Raw genomic sequence first — 21,139 nt, 5'->3', positions numbered from 1 at the left:
AACCAGAAGTGACTCAGAAGTCACTGCCAGAGCATTTCCTGAGGCCTGTGGAGGCTTGTGAAAGCCATCCCAAGATGCTGTGATGTTGGGATGGCTGCCAGAGGTGGGTCATGATACCACCCCCAAGGATGAGGTGGGTCGTAACCCCAGTAAGTTTGAGGAATGCTGTTCTAGACCAATTATTTGTTGTTGGTAAAGATTGTCCAGTTAGGACACTGCCTTGTTCCTTCCTTCACCTTCTGAATGATGAAGTCTTCCACAACACAAGGCAAGAACTTGCTGGACTTCCCACTCTTAGCCAAGTGAGACTCCCAGCAGATGTCTAGATAGATGAAATCCCCACCACCAATATACTTTGCCTCATAGAAACCTTTGTTAACTACCTTACAAAAGCATTACCTGTGACTTATGTTGGGCCAGTTGTCCCTATCAGACTGTTATGGTACTGCACTTGTTCTTTTCTCATTTGATTCTTACTCAGATACTTTCTGTTTGGCTTCCATGCTCAGATTCTTGTGCAGGTGTATCATTCTTTACATCAAGTGCAATTCCCGCTCCCTTCCTGTCAGATCTGTTCTTTTTGAACAAGTTATATCCTTCCAGTCCTATATTCCACATGTGTCTCAGTCCACAAAGTTTCCTTGATGCCTATCAAATCATATTTGCCTCCTGTATTCGGACTGCAAGTTTGTCCTCTTTGTTTCCCATACTCTCTGCATTCATACATAGATACTGGAGATGGCAGGTAGTTCCTCCTATTAGCTTCCTTGGTGCCATTTCTTGCAAGGCCCCTCTGCAAGCCTGTTTTCTTCCTTTCTTTCTACATCATCTTGTCTCCAATGCCAATCCTTATATTAGCTTCTGCTCTTTCATCTCCCATTCCCTTTGTATTTAGTTTCATGCCTTCCTGGTGAGATTTGGAAGGTCTTTGCCAAACTCATTCTTTGCAGCCCTCATGCAATCCTTCTCTTGCCAGGAACCATTTGTAGCACAGGCCGTGGTTCAAGAAACCAAAGCATTCCTGTCAATACCATCTTTGTAGCCACCTGTTCACTGCCAGGAGTCTGTTTTCTTTTGCTATGTTTTGACTTTTGACAGGAAGTATAGATGAAAACACACTTGTGCCCCCAACGTCTTCCCTTTCCAGTACTCTCACTGTGGAAATCAGTCTGTGCCATTTAGACAAGAACTGCTACCCCTTTCTGTTACACCATGTAGAAAGACATGATACTACCCAAAGTAGCCTTGGAAGGTCTTGAGATACTATGAGGAGATGAGTCTCAGCAACATAACATCCCAAATATGTACACCAGGGAGACAACATACTTATCACGATTATTTATCCTGTCTACACACTGGTGCCTCAGTCTTCTCTTCACTTCTCAGAGTAACCTTTATTGGTATACACCCCAATAACATCCCAGCAAGAAGTATTAGTAGGGTAATGGTTTCTTACAATGTCATACAGCTATGTCAGGAGAAGATTAAGCAAAGCATAAAAAATAATCCTTAATAACTACAGAACGAAAGAGAAACATTAGATCTAAAACCAGCAATATCAATCTTGCGTTAACTAAGAAATTTCCACACCATCAAGAAGCTTGAAGTGCTATTTATACCATCGTTTATCACAACTATCATAAATTTCGAAACCTCTTTCAATTTCTCAAGTGAGCAATAGTTTAAGAGAAGCTTTATTTCTGCCATATCTGAGAGACCATCCCCATTAACCAGGAGCCTCAGTCCCTCCCAGTACGGAAATCCCCTCTGACCACCACACATTGCCTCCTTCTTGGATTGGAATGTGGGTTTCCTTCAATCTGTGGATAACTGAAATTCTTGTCCAGATGGGCGCAGATTGTCCTCCATAAAGAGAGCCTGGGGTTCATTTCTCAGCTCCAATGGCACAGAATGTCTCCTGGTTCTCTTGTTCCTCAGCATCATGCACTTCCATACGTCCACACCTTCCTCTGGGATTTCCTCCTCCTCCACAGCCCGCCCCTTCTGCCCTCCTTCAAAAACAGCTCCTTCTGTCTTGTCCAGGAACTTTTTACCCACCCTAATGAGTCTCAGAATGGAAAATAGTTCCTTCTAATTTTTACCAGCAGCGCATGGAGGCCTTACGATATCTGCATGGGGGCAGCTCCGGAGCATTTGGTGATGATGTCATTGTCACTGCTGAGCTCTGGAATGCTGAAAAGGAAACTGCGCAGGGCTCCAGTAACAGCCACCCAACTATGCCACTTAAGTGCTATCACCTTCTCCTCAAGCAGGGAGACTAGTTTGCTTTTGAGTTTCCATCTTTTCTGCTTCACACCCTCCAGAAAAGTGCCCCTCTTACTATACAGCGATAAAATGTAGAGCTCTCTCACAATAAATACCATAGTGGAGAAGGGCAGAAATATGAAAAGGGGATGTTGTCCTGCCCTCCCCCTTCTGAAACCTACTCTTCCTGCAAGCCCCAAGAAGGAGCCTATTGTGAGCACTGTTCACTGCAACATTTTGTTGTGGGTTCCCCTTTGTTTCTGTTTTTCTCTTTTAATTTGCATGGCTGTGGCCTCATATCACTAAACTAAAAGGTCCTGCAATTTGTGCCCTTATGGTGGTTCCTGTTCTTTTCTCCAAAATGCAAACACCTGACTGAAATAGTAAAAAATATCCTAAAAAACTGAACTGAAACACTGCTTGTTTTGCATGATTCCAGACTATTTACAAGCATCATTTAGATATGTCCCCTTAAATGTGGTCCAGGGATGCAAGAAGAGCCTTCCTAGATCAGACCAAAGCTCTATCTAGTCCAGCATCACATTTCTTACCATGGGTCAACCAGGTGGGCTCTAAGAAGTCCACAAGCAGGGCATGAAGACAACAGCCCTCCCTGTTTTGCCTTACCAGCAACTGGTATTCAGAGCATGTGACTGGTAGACATTGATGTTCAAAACAATACACAAACACCTCAAAATATATGCAAATTTCAAAAGCCAGTAATATTTCCAAAAGTTGGTGCCTCTTTGAAGATAGGCTTTTCCCTCCCAATGCCATGCACACAAAAACAAGGCTTTCTGAAGCATTCTCCGACACAATTGATGAAAGATTCCATTTTTCTGTTTTTTTTCTAGTCATCAAAATTCACTGCTTGTCCACCAGTCTACCAGACTTGCCACAAATAAAAGCTCCTGAAACTACTACCTTAGCAAGAGCCCCTTTGCAAACTGTATGCATAAAAACTGAAACACAATACAGATGTGACACTGACTAATAGCACAGAGATCACAGAGCACAAATAGGACTGTCCAGTTCCAATACAAAACAGGGTTCCTGTGCCTTGAATTGTTTTGTAAGAGGAAGAAATTCACCAGGTGCAGCTTCTCACTCACTGTAATACAAGGAGAAACTGCAGCAGCCAAAATTCTCCCTTCTGCTCAACCCTTAAAGACGTGGGATTCCTGCTCTAGTCTGTGCTTGGCAAACCAAACCAAACTTGAGTGAAAGCCAAATATTTCCTTAAATCTTTCTTTTGCCTTGCTAGAACAACAAGGTTGCCCTTATATTTCTTCTACACAGAGAATGGCAATACTAATAATGGCTCTTGAAAGCGGCTGTTTTTGAAATGGGATCAATGGGGTGGGTAAACTGCATCTCAGTTGTACAGGGTTTTGCAAGAAGCCTGAAGAGAAACTAGGACACATTTGTGGCTCTGATATGAACACACACATGCACAGAAACGCACACCCAGTCCAGGGACAACAGGGAAAATCACTTACTGTACTCAGTCCTGCAGAGGAATTCAACACAAACATCTCCCTTCTTTGTCCAGCTGCCAAGTGCTAAAGCATAAATGAGCAGCTGTTTCCTTCAAGCCGGAGTTGTGTGTCTTAACTAGTCACATGCCCTCTCTGATAAATCTCTCTGTTGTGCCAGGAGGTCAGACTCTGAAGATCATTATTCTCTCCCCCACCCCCCTTTAAAAATATCTTTTCTTAACAGCCTCAGTGAAAACATCAGTCTGGAATATGAGCCATGTCCACAATTGTGACAAAGGTGATTACTTGAAATTGCCCATTTAAAAATAATAAAGCAAAACATATACACCTTGCCAGAGGGGAAGGACCAACTAAAATGGAAAGTGAAACATTCTACTGTAGTTTGACCTACATATTTTGTCATCGTCCTGCCCCATTCAGTGATGTAGTACTTCTGTGTCATTGGCTGGGTGGAAGCCAAGGTTTGGAAGGACCTGGCTGGGTGGTCTCCACCACCTGGATATGGTCTTGGCAACATGGGGTTTTAAGCTATTTTCTTAGGTTGCAACCACCTTGTTATGGCTGTGAACTAGGAGCCTGGGATTTTCTCAGCAAGCCCACATATGTGGCTGGTTTACAGGAGACATGTATCATAGTGAGATGGAGACCATCATGCTTCCTTCTCCACTGTGAAGCACACAACCTGCATCTACATATGAAAATTCTATTGTTGCTGTTCCTTGCTTCAGCACAAACCTGAAAGTATGGAAGCAGTGTGTGTTTGTGTGTGTGTGGGGGGGGGGGGTTTACAATCTGAAACAAGGTTTTAATGAAACAACTTCAGAAGGCTGTCAAGCTGTAGAGCTTACTCCATCCTTTCTAGCTATTTTCTCCACTCAAGCGCTCCATTCCACAAAGTGCTTGTCCTTCGGCAGGCAAAAAGATCTCTTTTGCCATGGATGGAAAAGAAAATGTAGGGGTGTGATTTTGAGCAGAAAAATGGATGGTGAAGAAAGGGTTAAGCCTTTCTCAGCCATCACTCCTCTGCTACATTCACTGTCTCCAGAGGTTGCTTTTGATTTTAAAAGTATCTGGGGAAATACTCACACAACTCAGTGTCACATCTTGTTTGGATCTTAGTGCACGTCACAGTCCTGCTGCTGTCACTTCAAGTGCATTTGCAGCAGTGTATGGTTAACTTTCCATGGCAAATTTCACCTTGGGGACTACTATGACTGCCTTGAAGTAAGGCTCAAAGAGCAGAGGTAAATATTTGCAAGGTCGGGGGCCGAGAATATAGTATACAGGCTCTCCAAAGTTTGTGTTCTACTCTTGTGATCTAAAGGTTTAATGAAATGCCACCCACATAAAGCTGGAAAACTTAGCCACCACCTGGTCTCACAGAACTCCACCTTCTTACTGGGAATTTCTGTTCTTCTGGTGCAGGTTTGCTTCCTTCATATTTCATTTATCACATTTTTATACCACCTTTCCTTTAGCAGAGAGATCCACTTTTTAGAATGAGAATCTGTTAGGACCCACAGGAAGTGATGTCATGATTGGAAGTGACATATTCAAGCCGGAAGAGTTTTCACAATCCTACCCACACTTACCCAGGAGTAAGCCGCATTGACTATCATTGTTAGAAGGATATACATAGTAGCCAGTTCAAAGTAGAGATTTGTAACATTACCCCAAATGCAGTCACATATCATGGTAGCATCAAGTCTAATGTACTAAAAATAAAATATTGAAATATTTCAATTGGCTTGAAATGTGACTTGAAATTGGCTCGCAACCCACTTAGTGGGTCCTGACCCACAGTTTGAGAAACACTGCTTTAAGGAGCTCAGGGTGGTGTCCTGCCCTCCTTCTGTCCTCACAACAACACTTTGAGATAGGCTGAGAGATAGTAACTGGCCCAAGATCACCCAGAAAGCTTCATGGCTAAGCAGAGACTTGAACCTGGATCTTTCTAAGCCCAAGACCAACTTCCAAACCACTACACCATCCTATCTGCACTACAGAGTAGTGCACAGAGTGCACTACACTACAATGACTCTTTAAGAAACCCACAGAAGCAACAGAGGTCCTGTGGCACCTTGAAGACTGACAAATTTAGTCAGCTGGCAAGGTTGCCAGCTAGCTAGCTTTCTTTTTTCTCCCTCCCTGAAGGGGACTCAAGGCAGCTGACAACATAAAACGAATACAATTCAGTTAAAACAATACTAAAAACACAGAACATAAAAGCAATTAACTCATTAAACAGAGCAAACAACTAGCATCGCACAACTATTAAAATCCATCTCATTAAAAGCTCATGTATAAGCTGAAAGAGAAATTCCATTGAAAAAGTAGATCCCTGAAGAACAAACAGCAGACCATGGAATGGAATAGGTAGGACAACATAGGATGAACATGAGCAAATGCAGTTACACAGACATAGACCTTGTTTTGTTTGAGAAGCAGCTAAAGGCATCATGGAAAAAGTGAACAGCATCTGTTAGAGAAGAATATATCTTTCATAGGGGTGGTAGAGTTGGTGGGACTGTAGTAGGGCCAGCCCAAGGCCTCTTGGTGGCCTAGGTGGTGTGTCAAATGCAGCCTCCCATTTACCTATTGATGTACCATCCTCTCCTCCACATTCCTCTTCTGCTATGCTCCCCCCTTCCTTTTTTCCAGTTCAGGGAGCGGAAGGAGGAGGAACAGCAGTGGGTGGGTGGAGGTAAGGCATCCATAAGTGCTTCTTGAAGCAAATGCTTCAATTGGACTCATGACTGGGCCAGCCCTCATTTGTAGCTCAGAGGAAGAGCATCTGCTTCACATGCAGAAGGCCCCGTGTTCAATCCCAGACATTTCCAGGTAGGACAGAGAAAAATTCCTATCTGGACCCCTGAATAGTTACTGCCAGTTGGTGTTGACAAGCTAGATCAACTGTTCTCAAACTACCTCCACGACCCACCTTGTCAGCTGCAGAATGCCCCAGAATGCCTTGAGGCTTCCAGGTCACACCACAGCCCCTCAACCTAACAAAAATTGGGTCGCAACCCACAGGGTGAGAAGCGCTGAGCTAGATGGATCAATAGTCTGACTCAACCTAAGGCAGCTTCCTACATGGAGCAAGGCACAGATGGGGCACAGATGTAGGCACAGATGCAGAGAGAAAGTAATAGGACCTGGTGATGGCGGTCAGAGAAGAAGGAGGAACACAAGAAAAAGCAAAGATTCCTGTCAGTAGGATGGCTGTCAATGGACCTTGAGAGTAACTGAGAAGAGGAAGGTTTCTCTGTAAACCGCTTTGTGAACGTTTAGTTGAAAAGCAGTATATAAATACTGTTAATTAATGTTAATAATAGTTTGCAAGGAAAAGGATACATTCAGTAAAGCAAAGTCCTACTGAGCTATTTAATTTTTTGAGTTAATGTTTACTAGATGAGGATCTCTCCATAGCCAATTCTAAATGTTTAGATCTAGAACCACAAATGTGATATAACTGTATGTCTTATTAACCATCACTCTGTGATACATTTAAGAAATTCCATTAGCAGCAAGCTGGAACAAGGTGAAGGTGAAGGAGAAAAGAGCTGAGGTACTGATTTCTCACACTGTATGACACTTCCCCCCCCCCCAAAAGCTCAGGACAGCAGCACAGGTTTCTCTCATTTTAATCTCACAACTGGGTTAGGTTGGAGAAAAAGTTGCACGAAATTAAATAGGAACTCTGAACCTGGTTTTCCCACATCCAGAGCCAAAATTCTAACTACTCTGCCACAATGGCTCCAGCCTAAAGGACAGTCTGCAGTGTTATCACCAGTGTCCACCTCTTTTAGAGTTTCTGCCAGACCAGCATTGCAACATATTATATAAGCTCTTGTACACACTGATTTATGAAACTACACAGTAGTGTCAGAAGCTGATGCTAAGCGTAGGTCAAGGCTGAAGAGTCCTCAATGTTATGCTCCTTCTTAATGTGCAGCATGGCCTTTCCCAGTTTGAAGAAACACTTGGCCAACAGACCGAGGCAAAGAAGGAAGGCCCACAGCCAGGGAGACAGACCAGGGACACACTACACTTGCTCCCAGTGTGGAAGGGATTGTCACTCCCGGATCGGCCTTTTCAGCCACACTAGATGCTGTGCCAGAACCACCATCCAGAGCGTGATACCATAGTCTTTAGAGACTGAAGACTGCCAACAACAATGGTGGGAGTAAAGGAGGTGAAGACATTCATCTTTTCTGATTGCAATCTGAATAGCTCACGGAGCTAATTTTATCAATTGGGTAAATCAACATCACTTGTTTCAGTCCATCGATCTCCAATTCAGAAACACAGCAATACACAAACAGAGAAGTGTGTCTTTTAATTGAGCAATACAATTAAAACCCCTAAAAACTGTTTAGCAGTCATCTCCCTTTAAGCAATATATCAGCATAGCACACAGAAGTGAGTGTTGGGTTTCACTGTCAGCACAAGTCACAACTAATGACCCAATCCCCTGCTGCCTTTGTGCCAAGATGCTAGTGTCTTCCTCCTTGCTCCAACTCAAAGGCATGTTCCTGGGGCATAGCTACAGACAGCCCATTCATACAATACTGTACTGTATAGACTTCTAGACCCACTCAAGCTGTAGAGGGCAGCACAACCCTGTGTTATCATTGTGCATCTGAATGTTGGAGGGAGCACAAACTGCTCCAGAATCCTCTACAACCTCAAAACGAGCCAAGGTGCATTCTCAGTTAGTGTGGGGACACCCTTTCCTGACTCATCTAAGGTGGCAATAAGTAGATGTTCTGCCTTGGGCCTGAAAGTCTTAAAGGAAAAGATCTTCCCTGGGACACCTCACAGTCTCAGTTGTGCTCTCCCAGTGCCTAAGCAGGTGCAGGGGAAGCAGTAGTCTAGATGACCCTGAAGGGCACAAATTCATCAGCAGAATTGCACCCACAACCTTATATCACTTCTTGTCACTCTACAACTGTAGACGCTCTAGCTCTGTAGAAGCTCTAGCTCAGCAATTTTCATGTATTTCTTCTCATAACATACTGACTTCTATGGTACTCGCCTCTTGTGATGTTGCTCCGGGAGACTTTTCCAGGTTCTGAAGCTCTGCTTCTAGGGCAACTCACTGTAATAACGAATTATCTGTCCCTCGTACTTCCACCGACACCGATTTCCAACCGCTGTGCTCCAAACTCTGTCATCACATCTGCAGACCTTTTGTGGCGCATCAGTGTGCCACACAGCATACTGGTTGAAAACTGGCTGCTCATTTCAAGGAGTTACCTGTTTAGGCTAGAGACCTAGGTCACCTGATAAAGATTACAGATAGACATTCCTAGCAAGCCTAAGGCTACTCAAGCATGCATAATGAAAACTACCTTGTTACGAGAGAGCTTTGCAGTAAGACTTTGAACAAGAATTTGTCATTAAACATTAGTTAATTTTCCCCGAGTATCCAAATATATATCAAGACATCTGTTGTTCGAATAGAGTTGCTGGGAAGGCTTGTAGGCTGTTGAAATATGCCAAATTCAGACTGATGGATGAGGCATTAACATTGAGTGGGTCTCCCATGGAGCTCACTGAAGAAACCAGCAGTTTGGATAATTGTGCTTCTTCCATTTATAAAATTGGTTTGCAGTGACTGGTTTGGGTAAATCTCATGGCACATTTTCAGTCCCAAAGCATTTCCTTCCCTAAGGAGGCAAACCAAGACTGTCATGCAACATTAGGTTGTGAGAATTTTTTTTAACAAAACCTTCAATCATAGTGCTAAAAAGTTTTGCAGAAGGGAATGCCAGACATCTCTTCTACAGGATGCAAACACAATATAGTAGTTGTATGTCCTATTGTTATGGGACATCCTCATCTATACAGATATGGACTAGACTGGGATAAGTACACTGCTACTGGTGACCAAGCAAGCCCATTGATGGAATTGGGGCAGTTACTTCATCCCTACATTTCAGACCATTTGATGATTCCTTAAGAGCACCTATTCTTCCAGCCAACTTACAGCCCAATCCTATAGTAGAAAGTCCCCTGCACCGATGCAGCAGGACCAGTGCAGCTTGTGCTACTATCCTGCAGGGGAATTTTGCAGTTTGGAGGTCTCCTCATGGTAAGGGGACATTTGTCCCCTTGCTCCAAGGAAAGCCTCAGCCACAGCAATGGGTCTACTCAGACCTGCACCTAATCATTGGTGCAAGTCCGAATGGACCTGACTACGTGAATCTGGCCTGGAAAGGGGGTAGGATGCGGTGTGTGCCAGCGCTGCCGATCCTGCCCCTGGGACACAAGTCTTGGAACACAGTCCTGGGGCATCCTCTGCCCATGTCCACCCTGTTTCACCTCCTCCCTGCCCTTTTTTCCACCCCCCACTGCTCAATGCTTAGCTTACCTACTCCAGTGCTCACTGGGCCCTGCACTAACCACTGGTGGGACAGTGCAGGCCTTCCTACCAGTACTGCTAATGCCTATGGTGTTGCTTTATGGCACATTTGCAACACTTTACACCCTGAGGGCGCAATCCTAACCCCTTATATCAGTGCTTTCCAGCACTGACATAAGAGTAATGTAGCTCCAAGGCAAGGGAACAAACATTCCCTTACTTTGAGAAGGCCTCCGTGAGTGACACCCAACTGCAGGATGCAGCACATGTCCCATTGGCACCGCTGTGGCAGTGCTGGAAAATACTGACATAAGGGGTTAGGATTGCACCCAAACTGTTATAAACAATTAAATGGGCCTATATACAAGTGATGCATGTTAAATGCACAAAACCCTTCACTTAAAAGGATGGATCATTTCTGTGCATGCATGCATGCATGTTCACATGTGTCTCAACTATTCTGTGTTGATAGAGATAGTTATTACAAGATACTAAGAAGAAAATAATCTCAACATTTGGCCCTGGCATAGAGGCAGATCTGGGGAAAGAAGGGAGTTAGTAGTATCAAGACCACCCCTTGATCACCACATAAGTATTTAAAGGGGAAATGAGTTTCACACATGAGGGGCCAGGTGAGAAAACACACAGAGTCACCAAACAGCACAAGGGGCTTGAGGTTTAATAAGGGAATAATGGAGCACAATCCTCCCGGAACATCTCTTGCCCAAAGCCTCTTTGAAATGGATGAGAATTCCCCAGAGGTCCTCTGCAAGTGCCATTTCAATGACCATAGGTTGTGCTACTGCTTTATTGCAAGTTTGTGCAACCCAAAGTCCAAAGTCCAGCTGAAATGTCTGCGTGACTTCCTCTTTGCCAACAATGCACGCCACCCTGCCAGTGCTGCCTACTCGCATGGTGTCGCAAACATGCTTTACAGGTGAAGGGCTGCTGCCCCATTTGCTGATCTGCCTCACAGGTACCAAACCTAGAGAGCAAGCAGCGGACAAGCAGTAGGTCTTGATGCAATGGAGTTCATGAAATCAATTCCAGTATCACCAGGCAGGATGTTTTAAAAATATCCAAGTGTCATTAAGATGCCAGCTATAAATAAACCAGTAGCTCTCACATTAAGTGGCTGAGCTTAAAGGCATCTGGAGGACATGATGGAAAGTAAAACTTTCTGCAGATATGGCAGCCTGGGGCAGTAAACTCAGTCAGCATGTAATGTCGTACACACTGTCTGGTGAGAAAGTCTGAATTCTACAGAGCAAAGGAGTTACCTAAGGGAATGTTGCACTGTTTTACGTTTACCTGTATTTCTTTTCCACATCAAAAACTGTAAGATGAGTCCATTAAATTAAAAATAAAGGCAAGGTGAAATATTTTATTAACAATCTTCCTTTGGTGAAGATGTAGATAAACTATGGAAAAATAGAAATCTTTATCAATGTGTTCCTTCTCATCCATTCTTGCTTAAGAGTTCCAATATCTCAAAACTCTGCATATTCCTTTACCCACATTCCGTGAGGATCTAGCACACAAATGCTTATGCTACAACACATTTAGTAGTCTTTGGCCTTCCAAACTTTTTAATGTTTCATCAGAATAGCTTTCCTTTGTATACTTTCAAAAGAGCCAACACCCTGAGTCAGTAACTAAAATTACAATAACATACTATTGGTTGACAAATTTAGCTCACCACTTTGAGAACAACATCATTTTCTTTTGAAGCCCTCTTTAAGAGGGCTTGGTACATACACCAAGGCATAGGTTATTCTATCTGATCCAACACATGACAAACTATCCTGGCATTATCTATCACTAATTGGCAACCCTACTAATTAGGCATAGTGCCCCTTTATTCCACGTGTACGAGTTGCCCATGATTAATCTGTATCACATATTTCAGCATGCCTGCCAACTATTCCTATTTTGGCTGACTGAAAAACTGTTTGACTTGCTTGGGAACTGGGTCTTTCACATTAATTACTGAAAAGTGAATTCTGAACATCTCAACATTATGGGAGTGTGATGTTCAGTAAAATTGTACACAAGGCTAACATCTAGATGTGAAGTTTGGGATGTTACAGAATTTTAGATTTTGAAGTTAATATTGCAAAACTTATTTGGACGGGCATGTCACCAGAATCTATGGCAGCAGTTTGTTTTGGTCTGTCAGGTGTTACTGGTATCAGTGGAAGCCCTCTCACAAGGAGGGGATGAGACCAGCTGGCAAGTATCTAACTGCAAAGGAATCATTCCTTTGAGAACCCAAACACCATGGGAGAGCTAAAGGAAGCCAGGTTGCCAGGGCAATGCAGTTGGCTCCTTTTCTCAGTGTAGGGAGAAAGGGGAATGCACCATTTGCACAATGGGTTTAGAAGCTGAGTCACTGTTGCCAATATGGCAGAGAAGATAGACTCCCATGGTCTCTGTTTCTAGTTGGTGCCCAGAGCGCGAGAGAGAAATAAATGGCCCTTCCCCTCTCATTCTTCCCTAAACTGAGGTGAATAGCAGGGGAAGAAAGATGGGCAAGCTTCCAGATACTGACCCAGGTACAACCTCTTTCACTTCCCTTCTGAATTTAACCCATTTTTGCCTGGCCCATAGGTATACACATTTGGTCCTGTTGCATGTATGCAATGTTGGGCAGAAATGTCTTAAGCATCACATACATGAATTGGCTCCCAACAGATGCAATCTATCAACTAGTGAGGGCCAGGAGAAGTGTTTCCACCCCTGCGTTTCAAGCCACACATGGTTATTCCTCGGGAATACTTACAGGACTATTTGGACAATACTTCCATGGCCCTGTGCAATTCAAGATATGGGCACACAAACACTGGCGTCGCTAGGGGGTGCAGGGGGTGCGGGCCACACCAGGTGACGCACCAGGGGGTGACGTGCCCTGGAGGGAAGACGCGCTAACAGCTTGGGGTTAGGGGCTACCACGTCATGCCATACACCATTGGATGCAGAATTCCCAGCTGAGTGCAGTGCAAAAAACAGAACCGAAATTGCTCCTTTCGTTAAAAAGTTATGGCCAAAAAAACAGAGGGGAAAAATGAATGGAGTCCTATGGAAAGTGAGCCGTATCACAAGTTTAGTCGCGAGTAGGTGCACTTGCCATAGTCCGTCGGAAAGGGCAGGCTGAGGGAAATCCAACAACACCAGAATGGTCCCGATCCAATGACTGCAGCCCCCCCAAAACACCCAAGAAGTTCTCCCCTCCCAGCTGAATGTCTGAGCTGAAACAAAGCCACCTGGCCACATTTACTCGCGAGTAGACGAACTTGCCTTAGTCGAGGCAGGCTGAGAGGCTCCAAGGATGTCAGAATGGTCCTCATCCAATGAGTGGAGCCCCCAAAAACACCGGAGAAGGAGGTTCCTCCCTCCCAGCTGCCTCCCTCCCAGGCTATGGAGCCCTATGGAAAGCAAAGCAGCCTCACAGTCGTGTTTATTCGCGAGTAGGCAGACGTGCCTTGGCTGGTGGTCAGGCCAGGCAAAGGGGAATGTGAGGACACCAGAAGGGTCCTGATCAGATGGAGCTGCTCCAGAAGGCAGCCTCCCCCCCCCCCTAAAAAGAACAAAAAAGAAGCTTGAATGGTAAGGGGAAAGTTTTCTATTCTGCACTTGCAAAACCAGGTGGGTCTTTATTCTGATGTGCCTGAAATAGAAGAACTTTAAACTGGGCACTGAAGAGCTCACCGATTCTTTTTGGGGGGTTGTTATTGCAGGCAGACTACAGAGTAAGCTCCATTGACCACTATCGGACTTACTTCAGAGTAGACATGCATAGGCTTGGACTCACAGGCTGCAATCCTACCCACACCTTCCTGAGAGTAAGCCCCATTGACCACAATAGGACTTACTTCAGAGAAGATTCACTTGGTGGAACAGGACTGGCTCCCCCTTATTTAATTATTTTATTTTAATTTAATTATTTATAATTATTTATTTTAATGTGCTTGATGATGTCACTTCTGGCCATGACATCACTTCCAATGGGTCCTGGACAGATTGTCATTCTAAAAAGTGGGTCCCAGTGCTAAAATTTTGAGAACTGCTGCAATAAGGTGTTAATAAGTTGACACGGGGGTGTGTGTGTGTGTGTGACTCTACAAGTTTTCAAAATCACTAAAATCAGAATTTGGAGGAATAAGACCATCATATTATATATCAACCAATGCGTACTTTCATGCAGAATGCAATGAAACAAACCATATTGAAATATCTGTGTTATAAAAAAAGGTGCAGCCAAAATACCAGTGGGGGTGGGGCGATGGTACATCACCACGCCCACCTGGGGCATTGCCCCGCCCACTACATGGGGTGATGCACAGGCCTCCCGCACCGGGTGACGCGAATCCTAGTGACGCCACTGCACACAAATGTCCTGGCCTATCCCCTTGCTCCTTGGTCAATTTATTTAATCCCTTATGGGGGAGCAGTTTGTGTCCCCCTCCCCTCCAAAAAAACCCCTCTATATCAGCTGATAACTTACTTTTAAACTCAGTTTAGCAGTGCTTGTGGAGGTGTGGTTTGGATGAGCCATACCCTGCATGCTTAAGAAAGCTTGCCCAGAGGGAGGGGAGAGGTCAGGATATGCACTTCTTTAAGGATGTGGAGCTTATTAGATGGGAAAACAACATCCAAACTTCTGGGGTATGAAAAGTGGCCACAACAAATGCTCTTAAAATACCCCCATTTTTTGACAATTTAAAATGAAAGAGCGTTCTAACTGAAATATCTTCCCACCACCACAACTGGAGTCCAAAATGATACCCTGGTCCCCGTACTACGTGGTTTGTCTGCATGTCATTCCTAAATATTTATGATAATAGCTGGGCAATATGAAGCGTATACCAATTACTCCTATGGGGACTCACTGCCCCACAGAGGCACTTCCCACAAGGCTTTGCATGACAGTCATGTCATGAGAAGCAGGCCTCAGTTCAGCACCAGAAACAAACACATACCTACCTCCCGCAGCCTTGTGACATCCACCAGTTCAATTTAATCCTCATCCTGAGAGATTTTCTAAGCATACCACACAGGGTAAGTGCTTGCCTTTAAGTGGAAATGAGGTTTAATACATTACTACTCCTGCATAGTTATCATGGAAAAAGAACCCATGCAGTTTCCTAAGTCACGTGGATCCCACAGTTCATCAAGGGTAGTGTGATTAAAATTCCACATAAACCATGTGGAACATATAGAAAAAAGGGCCTTTTATTCCCTTATTACTCCTATTCAAGTTCCGATTCATAACTCATTGTCATAAGACAGATATGTACGGATACAGCAGAAAAATCTTTTCCACCACTCTTTCAGTGGCTCTTTATTTTTTATAAACATAAGAACATAAGAACAGCCCCACTGGATCAGGCCATAGGCCCATCTAGTCCAGCTTCCTGTATCTCACAGCGGCCCACCAAATGCCCCAGGGAGCACACCAGATAACAAGAGACCTCATCCTGGTGCCCTCCCTTGCATCTGGCATTCTGACAAACAAGCTCTTTATTACCTTTCACATTATGCACTTTTATTATTCTTGCTGGCTTATATCACTGCCAACAGCTGCATTATGAAAGCACCTCTTATATGCAGAGATTATGTATAAGTAGGACAGGCTTGCATCTCTACAACCACAACCACTGCCTAGTTCTCTACCTGTCTTCCTTTATTGCACAAGGCACTTCCACTTAGACAGCACATTGGATTTTGCACAGGTGGGCAGGAGGACATATTGCCTCCTCTGCACTCTCATTAGTGCTACATCATTCACCAGTACTAGCCTGTTGGCATTTGGTGTGAGGGCTGCTGTACTGTTGACATTAAGCAGGTCTTAGTCTGGTCAGTGCCTGGATGGGAGATTCTTCAACAACTCCACGGAAAGTACTCTGAAGTTATTCTGAGTATTGTTGTTAATTGGTTTTACTGTGTTTTATCACTGTCATTTTATACGTTTTATTACGTTCACTGTATACTGCTTTGCATGTTGGAAAAGTGGTTTATACATTTTTAAAATAAAGAAGCAAATTCCCAAAGGAAAAAAGTCATGGAATTGTGACATTTAAATGAAGGCTGCAATCCTATGCAAGTTTATATGGCAGTAAGCTTCACTAATGACTTACTCGTAAGTAGGCAGGCATATGATTGCACTAGAAGTTATCCATAAACAAGTCTTTTTAACAATAATACTTTCACAATTTAATTAGAAATATTATTACATCAAGGTGCCTTGGCCAGTGGAACTCTTAACACAAGATGTCCTGCACTGCCCTGAGAGATTGTTGAGACAGTCCCTTCCTCTCCCTCCCAGGGTTGGCTTAGCATGTCCTGAGGGAGGGGGGAAGAAGAAAAAATGCTCAGGCCAGAGGGTGCTCAGAACACAGCTCCCATACAGACCAGTACTAGCCTGAGAGTTTTATTGCTGCATTGTATTATACTTTTAAAATGTTGTAAACCACAGAGCGGAGGCTCTTTGGAGGTAGAAAGGTGGGACATAAATACCTGGATAAATAAAGTCTTTCAGCCAAAATAATGAAACTTCAGGCCTTGGCAATCCCCACTGGGCAAGATGCAAGCCAGGTGCCTTCAAAGCATATTCCTTCCAGGTTCAGGAAACCGAATGATCCCTCTTTGATGCGGTTTTCATAATCAGGGGCATGAGCTGTGGACACACCCCAATTTGAAATCCTGGCACAGACTAACCATGCAGACTCCCACTAGACTGAGTCAGAGGAGCACTTATTTCTAGGAGCACAGAGGAGCACAGAGGTTTCTATTCTTTTTTGATCATCATCAGGAACCTTTTACGACAGAACGCCAAGTCTGAATTATGCCCAGCACAGCCATAAATCATGAAAAGAGTGCATGTTAATAGGCATCATTCTGCACACCAGCAATATTAGTCACAGGGTTCAGTCAAGAATGGCAAAAATCTTGCTACTTTAGCCATGGTTTGGGGGTGGCACTGAATCTTTTTATTGTTCAGTTCCATCGTTTGAGTCATAAGACTACCTTCCAGTTAGGCACAATACAAGACATACATTTGAAATGAAGAACCCAAATAACTTGGCTTTTGCTATCAGCTGAAACTTATTGGCTGGGATCCAAGTGCTATTTGAGGGCTCACGTACAACCAGTGAGATTTAAAAACAACAACACGTTTCCTTCTTTGAAAAAAGAACACTCTGTCATATCATAACTCACTTTTGAAAAAGGAGAAAAACCTCAGTTTCAAAATAATATGCCATGCAGTTTGCAGAGCTGCTCCTTGGCAAGATTTTATCTGAAGACACCTTGAATGGTTGGGATGAGATGGTTCTTCCGAACCTGACCAACATTTAAGAAGCTTTATCTTCTTAAATCTGCAAAGAATTTGATCTGTAGACTTTTTCTGGTTCCATATTACATATTATGGGCGGGAAGAAAAAGGATGCCTAATCATGACTATCACCAATGATAGTTAAATGTGCATCTGAAGATGAAGGTCTGTCTACTACAGTCAAACAACAGCAAGAGCATTTATTGCGGTTTCGTATCCTAGAGCAGCAGCACTCAAATTCGCAACCGCTGAGCACTGGGAACGCGATCCCTGTCCAGACCGCATTTAAGCATTCCTCCCGGGCACTGCACAAAGTCCTCCTTGTTCGGAAGACAGGGATGCCTTGGGCAGTCAGGTCTGCTGCCTGGTGTTCCAGAAGGCTGCACGACAGGATGTCCAGGCAGATGTGACTTCACATGGCGGCCAGGCAGAACCAAAATGTCTGCTCACTGAGTGGGCGGATCTGCCCGAACCCCAGATTGGCCCCCAGGCCAGGGTCACCTTGCCCTAGAGATAGGGGGCTGGTTTGGGTGATAATTTCCCATCTGTTGCCTTCATGCCTTTCTTGTGAGCTTCCCAGATAGACCCAGCTGGTCACTACTGGAAACAGTGAACTTCGGTCCAAACTAGCAGGCATTTTCTTATGTTCTCAATGCATATAACGATGTCATTTCCCTGCCACTTTCATTTTGCTGTTAGACACCAGAGTACCTTAAGAACATAAAAAGAGCCCTGTTGAATCAGATCAAGAGACTACCCAGTGCAGCATCCCGCTGTGGCCCATCAGATAAGCTCATAAGCAGGAAATGATGGCCATACTGTTCTCCCGCCATTGCAGGACATCTGTCAAGTATTTGTACAAGATCTTAGAGAAGCAACTTGTTCCAGTAGATAGCATAGCTCCAGCTTGTGCTGTTCCCTTTCTTTGTTTTCGAAAACTGTGTGAAGTCCTACCTTTAGCTTCAAATGTGTTACTGAGAGGAAAAAGGAAGCCTCTGCCAACAAGATTTTCATGGCTCAGTTGAGTATGTAAACCCTGATGGAGAACAAAGCTAACAAAGCAATAGTTGAATAATCTTGTCTACTAAGGATGAATTTGCTAAGATCATTCTTCAGGAAAAGGCAATGATTCTTAAGGGCATTTTTAATCACACAGGCTGGTTTATTATATCCCATCCAGCATTTTATATTTGAAAAATAGAGACACGTTTATGTATTAGTAAAAACATTCCTACTCTCCTATCACTCTGCTTGAGACCCTCCTTCCCCGACAGTTACACATTGCTGAAGACATTCCACCTGCTAACTACTATATTCGTTGATTCTGCAATAGCCTGTCCTGTACAGAGCTTCTGAAGCAGGGTGTGCAAGACTCAACCAAGCACAACAGTTCCCTCTTTAAACAGGAAGAAAAGAATCTCCAACCTTGTACAGTATTTACAAAATGCCTGAAACTCAAACTATCCAGCAAGGTTTACCAGCGCTTTAGCTGGGGGATCACCACCAGGCACCCTTTGCTTTCCTGGGTTCTTGCAAAGAATTTTGACTAGGTAGACCTTGATTTGATTTATGCACTTCAGAAAGCTTGTATATTCAGCATCATTTAACACCAATTAGTTATTGTGCCGTAAGTCCTGGACATCTTACATATGCACTCTTACTTCATAAATTTAAAACACATCAGTCATTTTATTTTTTAAATTGTATTTCACCTACCACTCCTCCAGCGCACAAATACATCAAAATATTTAAAACATTTTTAAAAGCATCCCCCAGAAGGTAAAATGGTGATGAAATTGCTTTACCAGAAACAGGAATCAGAAATCACACAGAGCCTATGTTACTTCAGAAGAATGGTGGTACTGAAATCATTGGGCTTCAATGATTTCCCCATTCAGTCATTCAAATTGAATGAATGGCCCATTCAATTCAATGATTGTCCCATTGGGTTGGGGCCCAATGGGACAATGGTCGGAACAAAGAGTTAAAATCCCCTCCCCATCCCACTGGGGAAAAAGCACATGAGGGACAAGAATACACTTGTGATCACATGTAGTTTAGATCTTCCAGGTGCTACACTATAATTATTTATAACAATAAAGCCAAACGGCCTGTATACTGGTACAAATGCACAAATCCCTTTGCTTCTAACTCCACCCTCACCCAGCCAAGGTGACTATCCCGCATGGTTAATATTGCTAGTTAATGGGATTCGTGCAACAAAATACTAGCAGCAACTGGTTTTGCAATGCACTGTTTTGTTGAGAATTTAACCTGGACTGTATGCAAAAGGGACTTGGGCCCTCCCCCTTTTAACTGCAATTTCTCTTTCCCTATTAAAAATCTAAAACAGCACCACACATCAATAATGGTTTTTCCTCACCTCAGACCCCATGAGTCACATCTACTAATTTGAATCTCTCTTAAACCAAGATACAAACAGGGTAAAATACATGCAGGGCACTTACCTCAAGTGTGGGCGTCTCTGACAGCTTCCTTGTTCTGGGCCAGTTTTTTTTCTGCTCTCTGTTACCTTGAGCTGCTGAAGACTTTCTTCATTCCATCTCTCTTCTCATTCAAAGCCCCCTTTTGAAACTTCTGAAGGACACGGAAACACATACACAGAAGGAATTGTGCTTAGTTCACATTTGTAGCAACAATGGCCAGGCTTGCAAGATTTGAAGCTGAATTTGTTCTAAATTGTTTGGTGAAATGGCCTCCACACTTCCTCCTATTCTTTCCTAACTTGGTTTTCCTGCTGCCTGAGGAGCTTTTTCCTCTTCTTGTACTATAAATAGGGCTTCCACAACACAACCTATAGCAGCAAAGGCAGTGGGAAATACAGGAAAAGCAAAGGAGGGACCTCCCCCATGTTTGTCATGATATAGAATGAAACTTTCAAACTCCTCATATTACGTACTTGCCAGTCAGTACCGATCAAATAAGCAGCTCTGTGTTAACTGGTGCTATCAACATGAATCTGTTTTGCCCTGAACTCCAATCAGAGGCATCAAAACCATTAACAGCACAATCCTAAGCCTGTCTAATCAGAAGCAAGTCCTATTTAGTTCAGCGGGATACATACAATAAGTATGTATAGGATTGCAGCCTGACAGCCTGACAGCATTTGCACATGTGTCACTGGACAAAAGAGGACAGCCCAAATAACCTGATCGCAGACTGCCCAATGTGCCCGATTCCTCTAATCACAAAATATTTGATCTGTACATACCAAATTAGTGATGCTTTTACAGGTTTGCAGGACTCCTGCCTACTAGACGCAAATCAGAGAAACCTGGGCCAAGCAGTCAAGCAGATGTGCGACTGCCTTGCATGTCCTTTGCCATGTCTAGACTTACAAGAAGGGTGGGCTTGTGCAGCCTCCTTGTGCCTCACCCCCTAATCCTGCTTGAGACATTGCAGTAGAGGTTGGTGCTTTTGGTTACCTGTCTTAGAAGCTGAGACCACTTCTTAAGTCCAAACAGCTCAGTTTGATTGGCAAACCAGCATGGTGCCTCTGCAATAGTCACAACCTCTGGTCTGTAGGATATTAAAGGAAGCCCCGCCCTGCACCAAATGACATACTCATGGCATGTTTGGCATGGCGACAAAAACTGAATGGCTCCATTTTGAGGTGGTGGTTTATTCTGCACCTACTGCTAATCTGCTCCAAAT

General features: G+C 43.8%; 1 protein-coding gene across 8 annotated transcripts in view; it reads right to left on the bottom strand.

The window, feature by feature from the left end:
- The window catches only part of RASGRP3 (RAS guanyl releasing protein 3), a 64,276-nt gene extending 43,345 nt beyond the window's left edge, over window positions 1–20,931 (bottom strand). For 4 of the 8 annotated variants that reach the window (XM_066618278.1, XM_066618321.1, XM_066618326.1 and 1 more), the window contains exon 1: window positions 3,765–3,849. The gene's annotated coding sequence lies outside the window, so the exon portion shown is untranslated. Of the gene's footprint in view, window positions 1–399; window positions 1,951–2,102; window positions 2,182–3,764; window positions 3,850–19,847; window positions 19,867–19,932; window positions 20,063–20,910 lie in introns of those variants that run through there. The other 4 variants (XM_066618286.1, XM_066618312.1, XM_066618302.1 and 1 more) reach the window with 4 other exon arrangements.
- Between the last annotated feature and the right edge of the window lie 208 nt (window positions 20,932–21,139).

The sequence above is a fragment of the Tiliqua scincoides genome, chromosome 1 (genome assembly GCF_035046505.1).
Source record: "Tiliqua scincoides isolate rTilSci1 chromosome 1, rTilSci1.hap2, whole genome shotgun sequence".
Taxonomy (NCBI): domain Eukaryota; kingdom Metazoa; phylum Chordata; class Lepidosauria; order Squamata; family Scincidae; genus Tiliqua; species Tiliqua scincoides.
This window is presented reverse-complemented; position numbering and strand designations above follow the sequence as displayed.